The sequence below is a fragment of the Triturus cristatus genome, chromosome 2_1, assembly GCF_964204655.1.
Source record: "Triturus cristatus chromosome 2_1, aTriCri1.1, whole genome shotgun sequence".
Taxonomy (NCBI): domain Eukaryota; kingdom Metazoa; phylum Chordata; class Amphibia; order Caudata; family Salamandridae; genus Triturus; species Triturus cristatus.
The window spans coordinates 1,151,428,144-1,151,451,003 of NC_140581.1; positions in this window are offsets into that span (position 1 = coordinate 1,151,428,144).

Here is a 22,860-nt window from a genome sequence, read left to right on the forward strand (position 1 = left end):
ACCGCAATCCACAATGTGTAATTTCAGATGTCATCATTGATGTCATGAGTGATGTCACTGACCATGTCATGAGTGATGTACTATGTGACGTCATCAGCAGTTTATTGTGGGCGCGCAAGTTATAGTTACCTGATCTAACTATAACGTGGAATTTCATTGGTTTTTTACGAGTGAAATGTACAGCTAACTATAACATGTGTGAAACCTATGGTTTTTTAAGTGAATTTATATAGTTAGGACCTAAGTTTCCATAGGAAAAGGTTTTTTTTTGTTTCAAAAATAATTTTGGTGCCGCTTGACAAATCTTCATGGAATATTAAAAAAAAGTCCCCTTTTTAGTTCAGCTGCTGCGTTCAAAAGTTTCAGGGTGATCCATCAAGTGGCGGCCGAGAAAAAGGGGGGTCTCAAAATACATTTAACCCATGTTATGTCTATGAGGATTTTTCATATTTTTTAACATGACTATAGCCTGAACCACTCACTTGAATTACACCAAATTTGGCAGACTGCTAGATGTTGGTCCAGAAAGTGCGCTTTTTGTGATTTGGTGTAAATCCATTCAATAGATTCAAAGATATTTAAGTAAAAAAAAAAAGATATCTGGGGATGTGAGTTCTTTCAGTAGATCCTACTAAAATATGACTGGCTGCCAACACTTCAGCTATGAAGTGTTGGCAGTGATCTTGGAACTCAGCTTGAATCACTAATGACATCACTGATGACATCATCCACAGATACACTGACACACCCACTCAAACCCCTTAGTACATATTAGACACCCACTCCCACTCAACCATTCTCAAACCTATTCCCAGACCCATACCAACACTTATACACCCACTCACTGATTCATAGATCTACACACACTTTAACTGATTCACCCATACGGCCACTCATACACCTACTCAGTCACTAATACAGCCACTGACATATCCACTCATACATTAATACAGCCACTTACACACTAAGTCAGTCACCCATAGAGCTACTCATACACCTAGTCACTCATCCATACAGTCAATCCCACAGCCACTTACTCACCCCTACAGATACACACACACACTCACGTAATCATAAAGATACTAACACGTACTCACTCACCTATACAGTCACTGACACAAGCACACACTCACCCATACAGCCACTCTCACATTCACTCACTCATAGAGTCACTCACCTATACTGCCTTTCACATAACCAGTTGCTCACCCATATATCACTGACACATCTACTTAATCACCCACACTGCCATATACATATCCACTCACACATACAGCCCCTCACACATGTACCTATTAATCCATACAGCCACTGACTCACCCACTCACTCATCCTTACAGGCAGTCACACACACCCTCACCCACCCAAAGAGACACTCAGACAACCATACAGGTACTCAGATAACCAGCCATTCACCATTACAGCCACTGACATACCTACTCACACACTGATACACCCACTTAGACAACAACTGACAGACTGATACAGACATTCACACAACCTGGTCACTCACCCATACATTCACTGAAACACCTTATAACTCACATATACAGTCAGTCACACACCTACTGAGTCATCCATACAGGCACTCATACACCCACTGATTCACCAACACACCCTTGTATACATATTTAACACTCATGAGCATTTTAAAGCACTCACAGTCAATGGATGATGTCATCAGTGATGTCATTTGAGATGTCATCAGTGATGTCACTGACCATGTCATAAGTGAAGGTCATAAGCAGTGCATTGCAGGGGGAGCGAGTTATAGTTAGCCCTGCTAACTATAATTGCTGAATTTCACTGGTTTTGTACGAGTGAAACCTGAGCCTAACTGTAATGTCCCTGTAACCGTTGTTTACTTTTATACTGGCAATGACCCAGCAGATCCACCACAATAAAGTTCTTCATATTCCCTAAAAAAGTATATTGTGGCTATCGGTACGTAGCAAGGTGATGTAATGCTGTGTTTTTTGTGTCTTTTTTAGTGTCTTTGGAGGATCTGCACATTCAGGAAAGAAGATCAGGTAAATTGACTTTGACTTTATTTACTGTTGCAAACATTTGACATGCACACATCCATCAACTGTTTAGAACAAAAAATCTGCCTTCTACGAAGGACAGTGTCTTAGAAGGACGGTTTTATGACTGTTGCCCAGTTCCTAACTTGGGTTATCGAGAACTGCTCTAAGGCAGGCTCAGAGACTGGGACAGCAGATACTGAGCTAGGTGATTCTGAGACTGCATCTGAGGGAAAGGAATATGGAGCAGAATCTGGAAGTAATTTTTCAGTCGGCAGAGTCCCATCTGACGACTAATCTTCCTGCGTTTCTGAGGGACACGATGATGACAGTCACATAATCCCTTCGCAAGCACAGTCTGTGCAGGGAGATGACCATAGCAGGTTAGACCAACCCAGAGAGAAGGCAAGTGTGACTGCAAGCACAGCCAGAGTGCTCTCTTGGCAGCCCCCCAATTTACTACAGCCCAAAATTCCACCTTTTACTGGCGACATTGGTTGTAAAGTCGATACAGCCAATTTTTTGTCAATTGACTATGTCCATCTATTTTTGGATGTTGACTTCTTTGAGCAAATTGTTCCACATACAAATTTCCATGCGGAACAATTTCTGCCTCAATCACTCTCAAGCCTCATTCTAGGGCACACAAGTAGACTCCCACTTCATTAGAGGACCTGAAGATATTTTTGTGCCATACGCTCAGAAAATGGGGTTAGTGCAGAAACCAATCTTGAAATCCTACTGGTCTGCTCACACTGTCTGGTTAAGCCCCATCTTTGCACCATACATGAGCAGAGATAATCTTTGCTACTGCTGCACATGCTGCACTTCGATGACAATACTGCTGCATTGCGCAGGGCCATCCAGACCATGACAGGTCGTTCAGAATTCGGCCTGTCATGGAACATTTGTCTACCAGGTTTCTAAAGATGTATACTCCTGTAAAGAATATTGCCATCGATGAGTCCTCGATCCTGTACAAAGGGCATCTGCTGTTCAGGCAGTACATTGCGAGCAAAACAGCTTGCTATGGCATCAAGCTGTACATGCTGTGTGAGAGCTCTACTAGATTTATGTATATCTTGAGAGTGTATAAAGGAAAGGACTCCACTCTAAACCATATAGGTTGTTCTCCCATGCTAGGAGTCACAGGCAAGTTGCATGGGAGCTTGTCAAGCCACTCATTCACAAAGGGTACAAACTTTATGTGGACAATTTTGGGAGTAGAGCTGTTCAGTAAGCGGAACAAAGCTGGTACTATGGGCTGTGGTACAGTTTGTTGTCTTCTCAAAGGATTCCCACAGGAGCTTGTTTGTAAGAAGCTCCGGGAATCCCAGAATACTGCACAGCGTTCCAATGAACTGCTCGCAGTCAAGTTCTCGGATTGACATAATGTGTATGTGCTCGCTATAGTTCATGAGAGAGCACTTCCATCGTCATGGTTTGGGGTCAGATAGCTGAAGTTCACAAGCCCATCTGTATACTTGATTGCAACAAGTACATGGAAGGAGTTGTTAAGAACAACCAGATTTTTCAGCCATGCAATGCGAGTCGTAAAACTCGCACTTGGTACTAGAAACTGTTTACCCACCTGATCGAGATGGCAACATACAAAACATATGTTGTTTATCATAAAACAATTTCAAGAAGGCTTGTGCCGTTCCTTGACTTTCTGTTGTTTGTCATTAAAAGTCTTACTGCTATAGAAGCAGCAGCCTCCACTTCATATGCTCTAGAGGGCATGGTGAAGCTACAGGAGTAACACTTTGCTAATTGCATTCCTGCAGCACCGAAAAAGACTTGACAATGTTGTTGTTGTAAAGTCTGCTCTAAGAATGGAAAGAGGTAGGGGAGATGTATTTAATGTCCCCAGTGCCCATCTCACCCAGCAGTGTGTTTTCCTGATTGCTTTATATTGTGCCATACAAAAGTGAAGTATTGGGAAATTGTTAGAAATGGAGACCCCTGGTTTGCCTTGGTAGTGCCAGCGACAAGCAGGGACCCGTCACCTCTAGTCAGGGCGTAGGATTACCCCTAAGAATAAACCCTGCTCACCCTTAAGGTTGCGTGGCGCGAGCAGACAAGGCTAATCCCCAGGCGGTATACGGTTAAGCATTTGAGAGCGTCCACACAGCAAACACATCAGTTGTACCACAGAGGGACACCAGTCGGGTTTTTATAAAAATATGTAGACTTTATGAAAATAGATATATTCTTATTCAGGCTTAAGTACAAGACCGTCAATAACGTTTTTAGGTGCACACAATACGGGTTTGGATCAAGAGTTCTCTTTAAGAAATGCTTCATGTCAGGTTCTGTGCAGAGCGGGTCTCTGTGTTACGGACCTTCTGATCCGCAGCGCGCACTTTCCAGTGCGGGGGCACAAAAAACCTGGCAGTGACTTGGGACGATGCAGGGCCACGAACGGACGGTCGTCGGCAGCTCACAGGCAGGTCTGGCTCTCAGCAGCGCTGCGATGCGGGGTGTTGGGGCGGGACCTCCGGAGGTGCTGCGGCAGAGTCAGGCTGCGGCAAAGTCCAGCAAAGGGGGAGATTCCTTCAGGGTTGAGGCTACTTCACCCGGGGTGGCAAGGCGGCATTTAGCGGCCGGTACGGGTCGTACAGGGCGGCTCTTTAGGTGCGGCGCGGCCTTGGGGGATGAGACACAGTGCGGAGATACGCTTGTAGGTGCACGCACAGGGTCGTCTTCTCGGACTTGCGCTGTGAGGTCGTGGCGGCTGTCGGCAGTGGCGGTGCGGCTCAGACATGAAGGGGAGAGCGAGTCAGGTGCAGGGCGGCCTCAGCGGGACACGGTGCGAGCTACGGCTTACTCAGCGGAGGCCCGCAGGGTCAGGCGGCACCAGCACGGACTCGAGGCACTTCAGGACAAAACAACGGTTGCAAGGCACACTCAGCAACGGCAACAGCGGGGCACGAGCACAGGCAGTCCAGCAGCTCGTTTTTGAAGGGGGAGAGAGCCCAATGGTCCTGGGGCTCAGTTCAGGGGGCAAGTTCACAAGCAAGCCCTTGGAGATTGTTCACAAAGCACAAGTTGATTCAAAAAGTCTTTCTCATTCTTTTCCTCTCCTTCTTGCAGCAAGGCACCCACCACAGGCCAGTCTCCCAGGTCAGAGACAGTAGTCCTCCATGGAGCTTTCCCAGGTCCTTCTCTTCGAGCAGAGGTTCTTCTTGGCGTAAACAGGATCTGATTTCTTAGGAGCAGAGCTCCTTCTTTTATAGCAAGTTTCTTTTGTTCTTTGTCGCCAGGGGGCCTGCGCCTGGCTCAGTCCGGTTCTGGAGCACTTTGTTGTGGTGACTCTGCTCTTTCCTTTCAGCACAGAGGGCAGAGACATCAGCCGCTCCACAGGGGAAGGAGCCAGCATTGTGATGGCAGAGCACAGGTCTATTCAGAGTCAAGGTGTACTCCTCCCACCCATCCTGGTGTAATCTCTCTACCCACCACCTGGCAGCCCGCCTGTCTCCTGGAATTCCCCAGCCCTGCCCCTCACTGAAACTAGGCAGCACACACACACACACACACACAGCAGAGGCGGACTGAAATGGCTAAGCAAGTAAATACTAACTTTCTAAAAGTAGTATTTACAAACACGGGATATTAAAATAAACTTTACTAAAAGAAATATTTTATTATTCTGAGTTCAGGCATACTAAACTTGACTTCCTACCATGCTCTCTGAGTCCACTGGGATTATAGCGTGTAATAATTCCAGCAGCCCATTCTGGCCTATGGAGAGCAGGTAGCCTTCAATAGTGAAAAACGAAAATGGCTGTAATTCACTATTAGGACATGCCACACACATCAGGGCATGTCCTAACTTATGCCTACAATGCACCCTGCCCTTGGGCCTACCAGAGGGGTGACTAATATGTAGTTAAGGAAAGGTTTAGGGACTGGCAAGTAGGTGCACTTGCGCAATCAGCGCGACAGTACCAGACTGCATGCAGGTTCTGCAGTGGCAGACCTTAGACACATTTTGCTAGGCCGCTTCCGTGGGTGGCACAACTAGTGCTGCAAGCCCACCAGCAGCATTTGTATTTACAAGCCCTGGCACTCCTGGTGCACTTTACTAGGGGCTGATAGTAAACCAAATAAGCCAAACATGGACACCAATCAATGTATACACTTTTCAAAGGGAGCACTTGCACTGTGGCACTGTTTAGCAGTGGCACAGTGCCCTGAGCAGCTAACACCAACAAAACACATGAGGCACATCAGCAAAAAGTGGAAGGGAATCTCACGCCAAGGTGCCAGGTCTAACAGAAATTAACTGAGGTGGAGCTACTGTTACGTAAACCTTTCAATGGCTGTGCATGGATGCTTACCTTCCATAGGCCACTACTTCACTAGATAAGTAGCTGTAGAATTTTTGTGCCTCTAATTGAGGTAATCATGGACTTGCTTATGGCCTGCTAGGCACCTTTATCCACCATCATTAGTTGGTGTTTTGTTCACCGATTGACAAGTGCATTATAGGCCCCCCACAGGACATAATGGTGGACAGAAGAAAAGCCACGCTGTCACAGAGTACCGTATCTGGCAAAAAAGTAAAGTTGTGACTAGTTTTTGAAGTGTTGTTTATGTAACTTATATATACAGCACAAGGACCACCTGATTGCCCACGAGAACACGAATAACTGTAATACATCCAACAAATGTCTCGTGGGACTCGTTCACCACCAGTTCTACTTTAAACTCAATTAATAACTTGTATCATAATTAAGGCCCCCAATTTTCCGTTTTTACTGAACAAAAGTCATGTTGTCACGAAGTATCCTGTGTGGCAAAATTGAATTGTACAGGCATTACTAGATTGTGAAGTGCTTTTTAGGGAACTAATGTATACAACACAAGGATCATCCTGACTACCCATGAGAACCAGAGTAAGTGTAATAAGTCAAAGAAATGTTTCGTGGGACTTATTCACCAAAACGTCTACTTGCTTTGAAAGTATGCTAACTCAATTTGTTACTTGCATCATAACCAATGCTATTGTAAAAAGGGTACAGGATAGGACACAAAATTGTGTATGATGATTGTTTTCACATCTTTATTGTTGGTTATGGCACAAGTTTGTAATTGGGTGTTCACACTTTCAAAGCAAAAGTAGAAGTGTGGGTGAATGAGCCCCACAGGACATTTCTTTGGCCTATTACTTTAGGGAACTTAGGCAATATTCCTCAGCATGTTTGCCTTAGTTTCAACTGTAGATATGCTCATTCAAGTAGAGAAATGAGATCTTGGAGGAAGGCATACTCGGACACCCTTCAACTTGCATCCACAAACTGAAAGGAGTTGGATTTAGCAAAGTAAGTGCGCTGAAGGTGTATGAAAGATACATTTTCTTGAGCTTCAAGTAGCTTGGGACGGAAGGCATTAGTATAGGTTCACTTGGCAAGTACACAGGATTTGTCAGAACTCTGATGAGGACAGCGATATAAGCGGGTAAAAAAAGCTAAGGGTAGGTGTGCTTTCATAGTGATATTGTAGATGTAGAAAGCAGATAGTAATGGTAGTACAGATACACATGGCATCACTTCATCTTCACATATGGATTCAAACCCATTGGTGCTGTTCTCACCCAATGCTGAATTACTCCCTCACTCAACCAAGCAGATGACTACAAGCCATACAGAACGCAGCAGGCAGCCTCCTCCCTCAACATTTCAAAATGCACACACCCGGCACCTGAAACAGCTTTACTGACTCCCAGTCCACAGCTCTTTTTAAACTCCTGAAAAACATATTCAAAGTCTTACACAGCACTGGTTCAGCAGACCGCAATACTGCCTTAGATTTCAGAAATCTTCCAGACACCTTTGCTTAGCATAGGCAGCACCAGAGCAAGGAGAATAGGGTGGAATGACCTGCCTCTACACATATGCACCATCTCCAAAATTAATGCATTCCACATGAAGCTGAGCACTTGGCTCTTCGACTAGGTTCCTTTATGGATCACCCATTGCTGCTCTTGCATTGGTGAAAGGATACCCTCCTGGGTGATAGTGTGCTTTACAAAAAAATCATACCATTACAGAGAAATCTGCACCCAACGCTACACATATGGGTAAAATGTTTGACCTGCTTGCCATGTTCATCCTCCATCAGAACTTAGTAGATGTTCAGTTTGCTGTATGATAAGTGCATTACAGTCACAGCCCTCCACATAATGGTGGATGGGACATATACTACATTCTCAAAGACTTCCTGTGTCAAAAACTAAAGTTCTTCTTAGTTTATGGCATTCTCTTTAGGGAACTTCAGCAGTATTCTTCAGCATAGTTATCCTTAGTTTCAAAGGTAGATACTCACTCAGTTCAAGGAATGACATCTCGGAGGCATACTCAGACACCCGCAACTTGCATCCACAAACTGGAAGGAGTTAGATTCACCACAGTGAGTGTGCTAGAGACAAATGTAAGATATGTCTTCCTGAGCCTCATTTGGCTTTCATGCGAGCCATTAGTAAAGGTTCACTAGGCATACATTCGGTAAAGTTCAGAAAGAATTGGGTGGTTACTTGACAAGTGGTAAAATGTAGTCAAACTTATTCCGTCCTGTGTCATATGAATGTGATGGCCACTTGAATGGTGGTGGTATATTGATGTGAGTGCACTGATCTGATGGATTGGGCCCGTGGCTGGCGGTATGAAAGTCTTGTATGTGGTGCGTCAATGGCGTGTATATGGACCATAAAGCTGTTGGTGCCTTCATAGCTGCCAAGGGTTCAGACTGCTTATGTGTGACATTTTCATAATTTCTGTGAAATTTTGAGTGACATTCAACGACTATGAGTGACACTTTCTTATGAGCAAAATCAAGGAATAGAGATGACGGAAACATCAATAAGAGAAACTACACCAATTTGAGTACCAATAAACTCTTAAAAGATTATAAAACGGCTGCAAAGCACCTGATCGTACTGCAGAGAGCGACTCACTGCAGTGCAGAGCTCTCAGCTGTACTAACTTTACTTACGCGGCTGAACTCAACATTGTGCAGATTGAAGACGGTGTGATTGCTGCAATGTAAAGCTCTCAGCCGTAGCTGCCAAGTTTTTCGTTGGCTCATGAGTGACATTTAAATGTTTTCAGTGTCCTCATGAGTGACATTCCAATGCCGTATGTCACACTATGAGCGAGACTTTATTGCAAGAAGAACAAATGCTCGCATTGAGATAAATACAGAAATGACTCCTTTCTGTGCAATGTAATGCTCTAGAACTGTCCATAACAGAGACCAATATCTTTAATTTGCTCATTTAAGCCCTCTATCTTAAGTCCTTCTTCCGATAAGATAGCCCTGTATTCTTAAAAGTGGGGTTCTAAAGCAAAAACTAGATGGTGTTGTTGAGAGACAGCTTGAGTTTGTGTCCCCTGCCCTAAGAAAAATTTTAAATAATTTATACAGTATGGTGACAAAACGAGAGGGGTGCAATGTGTATCAGGCATGAGAAAAACAGTGCTGGTCTCTTTCAGGCCAGCACAATCACTAAGTATGTGCTAAACGTGCCCATTAATTCTGCCCTAGCATTGCAAGGGGATGGTTCAAACCTAGGCATAGGGTAAAGGAGCAGTGCTTTACAGAGCGCAACTTCAGATAATTAAAATAGATGCCACCCTGTGAAATCGATACCAAAGGGGATGATGGGCGGAGTGTTTGAGCAAATCAAACACTCACCCCCAGTCAACTGATCTGGGTTTAATCCATCATCATTCTTTAGCTCACTCCACCATGCCAGTTCAGACATGACCATATGGGAACAGGGTCAAGACTGATTTGCATATGGCTGGGTCCAAACTGGAATGGCATGGTGAGCAAAAAAACGATGGATTTAGGCCCAGATCGCTGTACTGGGGTGAATGTATGACATTGTTCTGCATTCTGTCCATCAATAGTTCTTTTTGCACCCTGTGAAATCGGCACACTTGGTTACCAGAACCAGCTGGGAGAACAGAAGCTGGTCTAGTTCTCCCCACTCTTTCTGTCTGATTTCCCTCATCCCATTCTCTCACTTGCGCTCTCTTTCCTTGCTCTTTCGTCCACTCTTCCTTTCTCAAACTTCTCCCACTGTTTGCTTTTCATCCTTCTCTTCCTTTCTCTCCCGTGCATTATTATTTCTTGTGCGTCCATCCATTCTTCTTCGCCTTTCTCGAACTGTCCTCTCTGCCCACTTTTCCTCCTTAACTCTTATTCTCTCCCCTGTGTTCTCCGTTCATCTGTATCCCCTCCATCTACTTTTCCTCTTTCTCCTATGTGGTCCTTTTTCACTCGATTTCCTCTTTTTATGAGTTCACCTTCTTACTTTCACTTCTTTCTTTTGTCCCACACTTTCTCTCTCTCCTCCATCCTCACTCTCCCTTCTAGTTCTGTTCACTCCCCTCTCCCTTGATTAGTCCTACATCTATTTTCCTCACTCCTTTAGTGTACTTCTACAGCATTGATGGCATTGCTCGCTATAATCTATGGTGGGCCAATACGGTGGTTCATGCACCCCAGCAACAAACTGCAGGGGTACTCATAAACAAAAAACACAACTGCAAGAACCACTAACCTTTGACTCAAAAAGATATCAATTTCAGTTAAAAAAATAAATGTAACGTATAATGAGAGGACTTCCTGGTCTCTCCATAGCACACAAGGAAAAATAAAATGCCTTTCTGTACTTGAAGTTGAAGGCAATGAGTAAACTTTGTACGGCACTACTTCTATAATATGCATTTGTCAGTATCACAGTGGTAATCCAATTCTCGAGTGCATTGCTACATACATATATTAGCTGCAATTCCCACAGTAAAAACGTCTGCATTTTGTATAGTAATTCTTTTTTTAATGTTTCCTTACATTGCTTTGGTAGCCATAGTTTATTCAGGGCCCCTGTTCTCTTCCAAACTGCTCGTCATGGTTGGATTAAAATAAAACAGCCCCGAGCTCACGCAGCAAGGACTACATTTTACAGAGCTCCCACACTGGATGTGCTGTGAACGTGGAAGGAACTCCCACAGATTTTGAATTGCGGGAGTGTAACCAGCACATAAGGACGCAAGCCTTTCTGTGTCTCCGAAGTAGTAAGGAAACTGATCGCTGCATGCCCAGAAAACACTTAGCCGCTGGTAACAGGGAAGGTGCCACCCCCGGGGATTAATGTACTTATGCAAGGGGAACTATGGAGGCCCCATGACGGTGTGAAGCCCGGGCCCTGCGGGGCCTGAGCTGATCTTAATCAATGTTACTCTCAGCGCAGTTGAGCCCAATCTGCCACAGCAACAGCCCACAGTTCTACTTAACGTGCAGGCTTTTTATGAATTATTATGAATTTTGTAAATCAACATCCTGTCCGAAATGAGAAATCGTCATGAATTGTCAGACCTGGGCAGCCGACACGAGAGTGGATTCTTTCACGACATCACTGTAGAGGCACTGAGAGTGGATTGATAACCATTGTATTAAGTTGGCAATAAGTAAGGGGTTGTGGGTTGGGAGTTGGGAGTTGGACTATTGCTATGACGAATGCTTTTCCCCTGTCCCACATGTGAGGGTAATGGACAATTGTAATTGAAGAGATTGCTTGCATTGTGATGACTTGCTTGTTGACGTTTCCTATATAGTGCTAATGAATCCTCAGATCCATTATGATATGCAACTTGAAAACTTAATAAAGTCTGTTTAAAAAAAAAAAAAAAAACTGTGGAGGCCCTCAGATTTCTGGAGATCTTGTCTCTGCAGAGATGACCTGTCTGACCTCTTTTGCTCGCTCTGTGGCCGCGCATGATGATGGGGCAACAGTCCAGTGGCGTAGCTAGAGCTTGTGGCGCCCGGGGCTATCCCTCAGATTGCCGCCCCCATTCCCCCCCCCCCCCCGGAGGGAGGGCATGCACTTCAAAGAGGTCCGAGAAAAACGTAATATCGCCTCTAATAGTTACCTTGATCATGCAAGTTACATGCTCATACATGACACGGTCCAAGGCTACACAGTTGAATACACCGGTGACTGGCAGTACAAAAGAGAACACACAGACTGCATGATCTATCTGGGGACTCAGAAAAACCTCATATGACATCCATCAGAGAGCTGCGTGAACAATTACCTGGTAATCCCCTCAAAACAATGCAAACATGCACACACATGACACTGTTCATGTAACCTTCATCTACAGCTGACATTAAATGACCATACATCATGGTCCCACCATTAAAGCAGTGGGGACCTGCACGAACGTGATGTGCTCTGGGGACCCAAAACCAACTTAACAGTGTCGAAGCCTGTGATTCTTTATCTTTCAAAAACAGCAAATTAATTATTCACAGGGAATGACTCACTGTGTGCCCTTAAAACTAAACGCAGCATAAAGGGGTCAGTCAGCTCCACCTTGCCAACACAGACCAGATACAAAGCCCACTCTGGTGGCCCAAAGGCAACAACCAGGGGTCGCTCCCTGTCATTACTTCCAAGAAGCAGCAACCAACTCCCTGGGAATGAAAAGACGTGTGCTCTTGGTACCCAAAACCAGCTTGTAATAGTGCATCTCTCCTTCACAGCAGCCTCAGCACACACATGGTGCACAGCCTGCCTGGGGGCCCAAAGCTAAAATACAGGGAGGGGCGACACATTATGATCACAATCCTTAAACACAGTTGTGGGGGCCATGGGAACTTGTTCAACTCTATCCAAGACCCGGGACAAACTGTTCCGGCGCTGCGGCACTCCTTGAATATTCAGAAGAAACAAGAAATATTAAACCACAGTGATGTCGGCCAAGAATGGTCAATGTTTCGAAATAAAGAAATGTGCAGGGCAAATAAATAGATACAAGACAAAGACGACATCAAGCATGTTAAGTGTGATAGTCAGCTGCTAAAATTTAAGTGAAATACATCTAGATTAAAAGAAGTAGATGTACATAGGTGAGTCTTGAGCATACCAGGTAGGCTGCATTATGCTAAACTTACATGAGATACTGTTAGGTGTGTCTATTTAAATATATTGCCAAACTAATATCACACATACATTATGGCTAAATTAAAGAAGACAATAACAATCAAACTGAAAATTAAGGGATGTAAAGCCAGGGAATCGAACCCTGGATGTACATGAGATAATCATGGAGATTATGGGATGGGCTGTATTGTGCTATACTACTGTGCCCCCCTGTTATATGTGCCCATTAAAATCTATTACCAACATAAGTTAAAATAATTTGAGTAAGCTACATCTGAATTATAAATTAGAGAAGAAAATTGTGCAATCTACATGACTTATATGGGGGTACTGCCAAAGAGATTCAACCCTTGATGTGCATGGACAAGTCACAGATGATACACAGTAAGAAGAGTTCTAATGTGCATTGTTGTTTTGAGTAGTTCCAACGTCAGTTGGTAAAGAGCAGCCTCAAAGTGCATAGCTACCAAGCTTTCAGATTGCTAGGTGTGATATTTTCATAATTTTATTGCAATTATGAGTCAGTCGCGCAGACATTTGCACCAGTTTTAGTCTTCTTAGAGTTTCTCATTGCTCAAATGGGTGTAATTACTGATATATATATATATATATATGTTTCCCTCGTCTTCATTGCTTGAGTTTTGCTCGCAAAGAAGTGTCACTCATAGTCGTTGAAATGTCACTCACAACTACAATTGAATTATGAAAATGTCACACATAGCAATTTGAAACCTTGGGAGCTATGCTCATAATCGTTGAAATGTCAATCATAATTACACTGAAGTTATGAGAAAATGTCACACATCTGAAACCTTGGCAGCTATGCTGCCACTCTGCCACTCACTAAATATCCCCTCTGAAAACGTTTAGCTCTTACCTCACTCAGCCTCCAGCAGCACTCCACAGTGGTGGTAGCCAGAGCCAGGGTCTCTATGGCAGGGGTTGGTTCACGTCTGGGGACGGAGGACACAAAAGAACCTGGGAGGGCAATGCACAGCAAGACACACTCCGGACAGGGAGGGGACCTCATGGAAGAGGACGCGATGCAGGAAGAAAAAAGAACGTGCAATAACATGGTCAGGCTTGTATCAGAGAGCAGCGGGAGGTAATGAAGGAGTAGAGGCAGGCAAATTGGTAGAGGGACTGTAGATGCACATACTTAGGGGGGCGACCAACAGGCGAGACAGGAAGAGAATGAGGAGGGCCAGTGTGAGGGAGAGAGGCCAGGGAGTGATAAAGAGAATGAGGAGGGTTTCCAGAAAACGGCATTAGCCGCTCGGGCAACCGGAGAGGGGTCTTCATTTTCCTAATGGGCTGGAAGTGCAGCCAATGGTGGGAAGCTGAGAGCCGCCTGTCCTGTGGGCTGAGCTTGTAACTTACCCCCAAGTCTACCCAGGGCACAGGAAGGGAGCCACTGCCGAGAGAGACACGGGCTGGGAGGCAGTGCCAGGGCAGGGCTGCTCTGTGGAGTGCCATACTGTCAGCTTCAGACATCCATTGTTTGAATGTAAATGGTCGAGGATCAACTAAGCCCCTGGGTCCAAGCTGTTACATTCTTCCTCAATGTGGAGTGGGATTTTAATGTGTGTAATGTGTCTTAATTTTGGAAGTACTGCTCAGATGCTGGAACCACAAGATTTGTCTGTTAACATTATTATACACCCAGTCATTGATCGCCTATGGAATGCTTTCTGAAGCCCCATGCCTCTTCTCTGTGGAGAGCCTTTCAGCTTCAAACCGTTTAGAGCTGTGCTCACCCATTCTTTGAACGTAAAGGGTTGAGGATCTTTAACACTGTGTGGCCATTCAACCCTAACCATACATATCACTATCCCCATCGCACATAAATGTTCATTGTAAAATACTAGCATGCATCGTAGCCAGCAGGATAAACCCACTGAGGCCCAGTCGGATGCCTCCAGATGAGGCAGCTTAAAAACAGTCACCACCACAGAGCAATGCCACACAACAAACATGCACAAATATTTTTGCCACACATCAGGCCCGGCTCCAGGAATTTTTATCTGGGTGGGCCAAGGGTGCATTTGGGTGGGCCACTGCGGGCTCGATTTGTCGCATATATGTCTGGGCAGGCCTGCTTCAGAGCCCTCCTTTATCTCTTCTTAGTCTTATAAGGACCAGTAAAACTCACTCTTTTCCAAATCTCTTTCTAAATATTATCACTCACAAAAAGTGTTTTTTCCATGTAATGTTCCTTTGATGGGAAGAGGATGTTTCTGAGGTGGGAGTATCAGGCAAGTGATACTACTCAGGCTCCATCTGTTTGAGCCTTCATGGAGGATCCCTCTTCATTACTACCTCCAGCTGACCCCGGACTCGGCAACGCTCTCCCTTACAGGCTTGATTATCCACTACTCCTCTCTCCAGTGCACCTTATCTCACAGCTGACCTTGGGCTCCAGCCCCATATCAGGCATTATCGGGCTCCACTTTGCTTTTTCCCGGTAATAACATTAGTAAAATCACCTTCAAACTTAAAACATTGAATATAGCAGTAAATATAATTAGCAGCACTTTAAAGCATGTTCCACAGTAGACCTTATGACCCGACTGCTAATTAAATAAACAAAAACAGAAAGGCCATGACAGGGCCGGCTTTAGCGCTGATGCGAAAGTCTTTTTTGGCGCCACACTAAAAACCTCTTTCTCTGTAAATACCTTTACTACCACCTTCCAACAGTGCCCCTCGTCCCTCCATGGCCCCCCTAGTGACCTCCTCCTCAGATTCCCTCACTGCCTCACGCCACAAGTGCCCCTCATCTCCCCATAGCCCCTCCCCCTCATGACCTCCTCCTCAGACTCCCTCACTACCACCCTCCACCAGTGCTCCTCATCTCACCCTAGCTCCCCCTCCACACCATGACCTCTTCCTCGGATTCCCTCACTGTCACCCAGGGCACAAGTCCTAAAAAAAGAAGTAGGGGGACGCTGACGTCACAACAGGAAGTAATGTCACGAAAGTGGCTTGCACCATCATACTCATTGCCTCCCCTCGCTCACCCCTTAGATGCCATTACATCAGAGAAGCCAGCGCGTGAGCAGCGTTCTGAATGAGCTCCAATCTCTCCCCAGAGAGGCCAAAGAGTAAATGTGTGGCTCCATTTGCTCCAGTAATCGTGCTCCCGTTAAAATAAGTGAGGGGACACCGTCCACCCGCCTGGTACCCCGACTCGAGCCCTGCAGTCACCCTCCACCAGTGCCCCTCATCGCTCCACAGCCCCTCCAACTACCTCCTCCTCAGATTCCCTCACTGCCACCCTCCACCAGTGCCCCTCATCACTCCGTAGCCCCTCTCTCATATGCATTTGTTGTTTAGCGCTACTCATATCAGTGTAGTGTAGTGTGTCAGCACTTTACACCACAAGCACATTATACAGAGACAATCAATCATACAAGTATGTAAATCAGTCTACAGGGAATGTCACATAAGCCAATGAGGATTACAAGGTGTAGGAATCACATGTCATCCATATTGGTGGGCAGTATATTTTGAGAGGGTTTGGTCTGGGGAAACACAACCTTAGGATTTAAAAGAGTATTCCATGGGGATCAGCTTTACTGATAAAAATGTATCTCTGCTCAAACATACTCATTTTAGCAACATTAGAATGATGAAAGACTGAGGAAGCTCTAACTATATCACAAAACAAAAAAAACGATACCATTCATGTTTGTATGCAGCTCTTTGATGACAGTTCATTGGTCACTGTCCTATGTTAGGATTGTAACTTCTGAACTGCAAGTAACACAAGGATCTCTGTGACAAAGGCAGTAACCCACTGAGCTATCCACATAAAATACAGTTCATCTGCACTTAAAAACTACCAACAGACAAACGATTGCTCTCCAGCAGGATCATTAATCACTAGCGTTATCTGGGCATTCTGAATTGCGTTGTCATATTGTGTCCTGCATCGGCCATGAGAAGGATAAAAACTGTTTAAATGACGCGCACACGAAGTATGTGTCCTGCTGGGCCTGCACATATTTTTAAAAGAAAAAAAATAGTAACACATTCTCTTACCTACTAGTCGAACTTTGTGTCACAGCCTGATGTGATAAGCAGCTGCAGGGGTCAGGAAAGGGGAATAGGAATAAACAAACTTATTTTCTCCGACTCCGACCTGTGCAGCACAGAATTGGGTCCTCACGAGTGCGTAGTGGTGAAGCGCGTGACGCGTCACCACTACGTTCTCATCGCGAGGCCCTGGAGCAGGCTGGGATGGGACGGACCAATACGAAGTCCTGGCTCTAGTCTTGCCCAACCGGAACCGACCGACGTCATGATGGCAAGGCAGCACTGCAGCAGGCGCTGACGCACTGGCGCACCACAAACAAGTAGGTCTGCTGGTCAGGTGCGTGCAGTGCTCAGCGCGCTCACCGCACTGCTTGAAGTATAACTTTTTAACTGGGCCGCCGGCCGCGCGCACCGTTGCGGACTTTATAATTTATTTAGTGACAGTCAAGTCTGTCCCTAAATAAATTATAAAGGCCGCCGCAGCCGCAACGGGCCACCAGTGCTGAGCGGCCGCCCTAAAAATAGTGCCGCCTGGGGCGGTCCGCCCCCACCGCCCCCCCCTAGCTACGCGCCTGCAACAGTCACACTGCTGTCGGCACACAGGCTGGCAGTCGTGCTGCGAAGAAACATAACTGCTGCCTCACTAGTGACTTCCTGTCAGCAAATGGACAACCATGTGACCCCATGTCACGTGAGGCGTCCACAGCCGGCCCTAGCTGAGTGAGCCTCAGCAGCGGCTCTGTGAATGTTGAAAATGCTGCCAGCGCAGCTGAGTCACCCGGACGGCGCGACCCTCTTTGATTTGATTTTAAATTCTAGTTTGCACCAGCCAGCAAAGCACTGCACAATCAATGTGCAGTCATACAGTGCACTCTGCCAGACTCGAGCAGTACACAGTCCACGCTGCTCAGCTTGCTCGAGTGCTTCCGGCATCGCTCTTTTTCACTGGTTTGCAACAGTGCTGCGGTGTTGTCAGGAGGTGCTTGAAATGCATGACGAAGCATTTTAGGGAGGTGATGCGGACCACCACACTAAAATTCGTTAGTCTAATGCCTGATGCATGGTATTTGGAAGGACTGTGCTTTGAAGTGGTTTTATGGCTCTCCTTCAGAAGTTGCAGTCTCAATATTCAGACACTTTGAACAGTATTTGTTGAAAGGTGGTTTATTAGTAGGTGCAGGTAGCTACATACCACTAGTAATAAGGCCACAATCACAATATAAGGCAAAGTCAATGTCTCAATAAATCCTTTCCATGCTTAACCCTTGGTAGCTGGCCGCAAGCAGGCAGGCTTAAGTTACGAGACAGATTGTAAAGCAATTAAAACACAAATACATTAAATAAGTAAGAAATAACACACAATAAAAATCCAACACCAATTTATAAAAATAGGAACAATTTTTATGATTAAAATGACACCAAAATGACCCAGCCCAATTTAGGGGAAATTTTTAAAAATAAATACTTTCTAGTGCCTAAAAGCCAAAATCCCCACATCTGGTCGCGCTTGACCAGGACAAAGTCAAAGTTTCAGGCTGAACGTGATGGAGCACGGGTCGGATACAGTGAGCGGTAGGGCCTGGTCAAGTTTTTACCATCTAACATTGTCACTTTTTTGGAGCTTTTTCTCTTGAGGTCGAGCGGGTCTCTGCGGACCTCCTTGGCAGGCCGGGTCTAGCTTGAACGATGGTGGCTTGCTTCAGCTGGATGCCTCGAGGATTCCTGAAACTCTCTTTGATAACGAAGAGCTCAGGAGCTTCAGAGGGGCAAGCCTGAATTTCAGGCCTGGCCACGTGTTGAAGTTGCCGGCTTGACTCTCAACGATGGGTATGTCAACTTATGGATCTGTTTGGTCAAAATACTGCAAAAGTTCTCAAACTTCTGGAGATGCCTCCAGAAAGTTCTTTTGGGGTTCCATAGTGTCCTCAACACCAACTCAAGGTTCCAGAATCCCTGAGTTGCTCCTTGGGATGTTGGGACTACAGTTTCCACAGTGCACCTGGCCAAATCCTTAAAAGTCCAGCTGAAGGTGGTCAGATGTTTTTTTCTTGCTGGATATAATGCAAGTAGAGCTCTTTTAACCTGTTGCTTTCAGTGAGTCCACTCCTTAAACTTGCAGATTAAGTCAAAGTCCTTATTTTGCTGTAGTGCGCAGCAGGAATGGGTCACACGAGGGTCAATGGTAGTCCTTGCATGAAGACTACTGTTAACCCTGGTGTGATGCGGGCACCAGGCCCAGGCACACAAGTGGGGTAGTGTTTTTATTGGGACAAGTGGGGGAAAGCTGGCAGGTAGAAATTTCTTGAATCCCTGCATATTTATGTAGTTTATATCACAGAAATGTATGAACAAATAGGTGCCGATCACGATCCGTTAAAAACCGCGTACGAACCGTCGGTCGGAGCGAATTCCCCGTCCGACTCGTACCCGGTTGTAAAACTTTACAAACATGGAATTACGATTCGCACGGAAACACCATTTCCGTACGAATCGTAAACAACACCGACCGACGAAAATATACATACGAATGTGATCCGGGAATGCTGCGACGTGACGTCGGGACGCTTTCAGGCAGCGTTTCACGAACCAGGAATTACGATTCGAACCGACAGCAGTCCGGACGGCAATATTTTCACGGCACCCAAAAAGTGCCGCAAAAGCGAAGTACGGCGCGAATCGACCAGAGTAGGTGGCCCGGTACGCGCCGACCCCCCCCCCAGCCCCCGTAGGTACGCGCCGACCCCCCCCCCAGCCCCCGTAGGTACGCGCCGACCCCCCCCAGCCCCCGTAGGTACGCGCCGACCCCCCCTGTGTGTACACCCGTGTACGGTGCGTACCCCCCGTGTACGCTCGAGTCGGACCCCCCCGTGTACGCTCGAGTCGGACCCCCCCGTGTACGCTCGAGTCGAACCCCCCCGTGTACGCTCGAGTCGGACCCCCCCGTGTACGTTCGAGTCGTACCCCCACCCGTGTATGTACGGTGCGTACCCCCAGCGCGTAGCGCTGGGGGTACGCACCGTACATACACGGGTGGGGGTACGACTCGAACGTACACGGGGGGGTCCGACTCGAGCGTACACGGGGGGGTTCGACTCGAGCGTACACGGGGGGGTACGCACCGTACATACACGGGTGGGGGTATGACTCGAACGTACACGGGGGGGTCCGACTCGAGCGTACACGGGGGGGTTCGACTCGAGCGTACACGGGGGGGTACGCACCGTACATACACGGGTGGGGGTACGACTCGAACGTACACGGGGGGGTCCGACTCGAGCATACACGGGGGGGTTCGAATCGAGCGTACACGGGGGGTACGCACCGTACACGGGTGTACACACAGGGGGGGTCGGCACGTACCTACGGGGGCTGGGGGGGGGTCGGCGCGTACCTACGGGGGCTGGGGGGGGTCGGCGCGTACCTACGGGGGCTGGGGGGGGGTCGGCGCGTACCTACGGGGGCTGGGGGGGGTCGGCGCGTACCTACGGGGGCTGGGGGGGGTCGGCGCGTACCTACGGGGGCTGGGGGGGGTACGGCACGTACCGGGCACCTGTTTGGACGTCTCCATGGTTGTTATGGGAGTTCGGTGCGGACGGTCTTTTCACCATACGGTTGTACATTCGGACGCCCGGGATGGATCGTGATTCCCCGGTCGGAGTTCACCTTTCACGTTTGTACGGTGAATCGTCCGAGGACGTGTCGGACACATTTTCCGACCCGAGGACGTGTGGGGAAATATTCCCAGTGCGGTTCGTATGGACTTTTTACCATGCGAATCGTGATTGCCAGTTCGTACGGCACTTGTACGATTCGTACGGTAAAAAGACCCGATACGAGTCGTACGGGGACATTTTTTACCGGATCGTGATCGGCACCATAGTGTTTTTATTCAAAGTTACATCTTTGCACGGAAGTCTGGGTAAGGAAACTTTGAGGGATCCATGCAGGCCATACCTCCCTGGACTCCCCAGGGTGTCTAGTTTTCAGAAATGTCTGGGTTTGGTAGGTTTCCCTAGATGGACACCGAACCAAAACCGCATGTGCTCCCTTGCAAAGCCAGGTTGTTTTGTGATAGATAATTTTGATGTCTCCATAATACGTTTTGGGCCCTTCCTTGTCGCTGGCACTCGGCCTATTCACACAAGTGAGGTACCATTCATATCAGGAAACTTGAGGGAACAGTGGGAGGTAGGAAAATTGTGGATCCTCACAGATTCCAGAACTTTCCATCATAGAAATATGAGCAAAATGTGATTTTTAGTCAAAGTTTAAGGTTTGCAAGGAATTTTGGGTAAAGAAATCTGGTGAGAGCGACACAAGTCAGCCCACCCTGGATACCCCTATGGGTGTCTGGTTTTCAGAAAAGTACAGGGTGGCTAAGTTTCCCTAGGTGCCGCCTGAGGTATGGTCAAATATCTTTGGCTACCCACATTGGGAAGAAAGAGTCAGTTTGAGGTGGAAAAATGTGATGCTGCATTTTAGGCCATTTCCTGTTGCGGGCACTGGGCATACCCACACATGTGAAGAACCATTTTTATCAGGAGACTTGAAGGAATGCTTTGTGGATGGCAGTTTGTGGCTTGCCACAGATTCCAGAACTTTCCATCACAGAAATGAGGACATTTTCCTTTTTCTTCAAAGTGTGAGATTTGCAAGGGATTCTGGGAATCTGCTATTACAACGCATACCATTACAACGCATTTTTTACAACGCAAATACTACTACAACGCATTACTTTACAACGAATACTTTTACAACGCAAAACCTATTAAAATACTTAAAAGTGCAGTTACAACGAAATCTATTACAACGCATACCATTACAACGCGATTTTTTTTTTTTTTTTTTTAAAGTACAATAAAATCTGGCACGGGATGCAGGGAAATTAGGGGTTTTAGGGTGGGAAAGTGTATTAAAATGTGGAGCAAAACTGTACGTAAATCGACTGAAATGCATTACCAAATTAATACTCGAGTATTAAAATTAATACTCGAGTATTACAATTGATACTCAAAATCCCCCATAAAATTCCGTATTCACACATTTCAAAGTTTTAAACAAACAACGAAAGATTTAACAACAATACATACACATTTTTATCATGATTACATCGGAAAGAAAGTAAACAGAGAAAAACAGAAGACACATACACATAGGCGCCATTTTATCCATCTCACTTGTAAAACTTGTCCTACAACACTTTCTATGAAAACAATAGCAAAAGACATGTTCCAAAATGGATGCCAAAACGGAGCAAATGAATGAAAACAATACATTTTTAAATGCTTTTTTAAATTATCATTTTCCACAGTAAAATAAAGTATAAAAAAAAACACAACGAACGCACTTTTTAAAAAAATTAATAGTGACACTGAGTAAAACTTATAAATACCAGGAAGACACCATTTTGCAATCAGTTGATTATCAACTAACAGAGAGACCAGACGTCAAAACCTGACCCTCTGTCACCTCCACTGCGACCTCCTCAGAGAGAGCACTGAATTCGTTTGGAAAAGCATTATTAGTTTGCAACTACTAGTAAGTCAGTAAAATATTTTAACACCTTGCTTTACCATAAAATATGTTTGCTTTCCATACAAAATATGATTTAAAATTTTTTATATTAACTTTTAAAATGTACTGTTTCTAATTTGTTATCACTAAAAATATATACCAACTTAAAACAACTACTTTCTTATCCAAAAACAGAAACTTGCTATTTTTTCAAAATCAAGAATTTGTGTACCTAATTTTGCATCACCTCAACGTAATCGACTCACCTTTACTATTGTGAAGGTAAATGTTATTTAATTGTAATTGTTTTACTTTAAAAATATATTT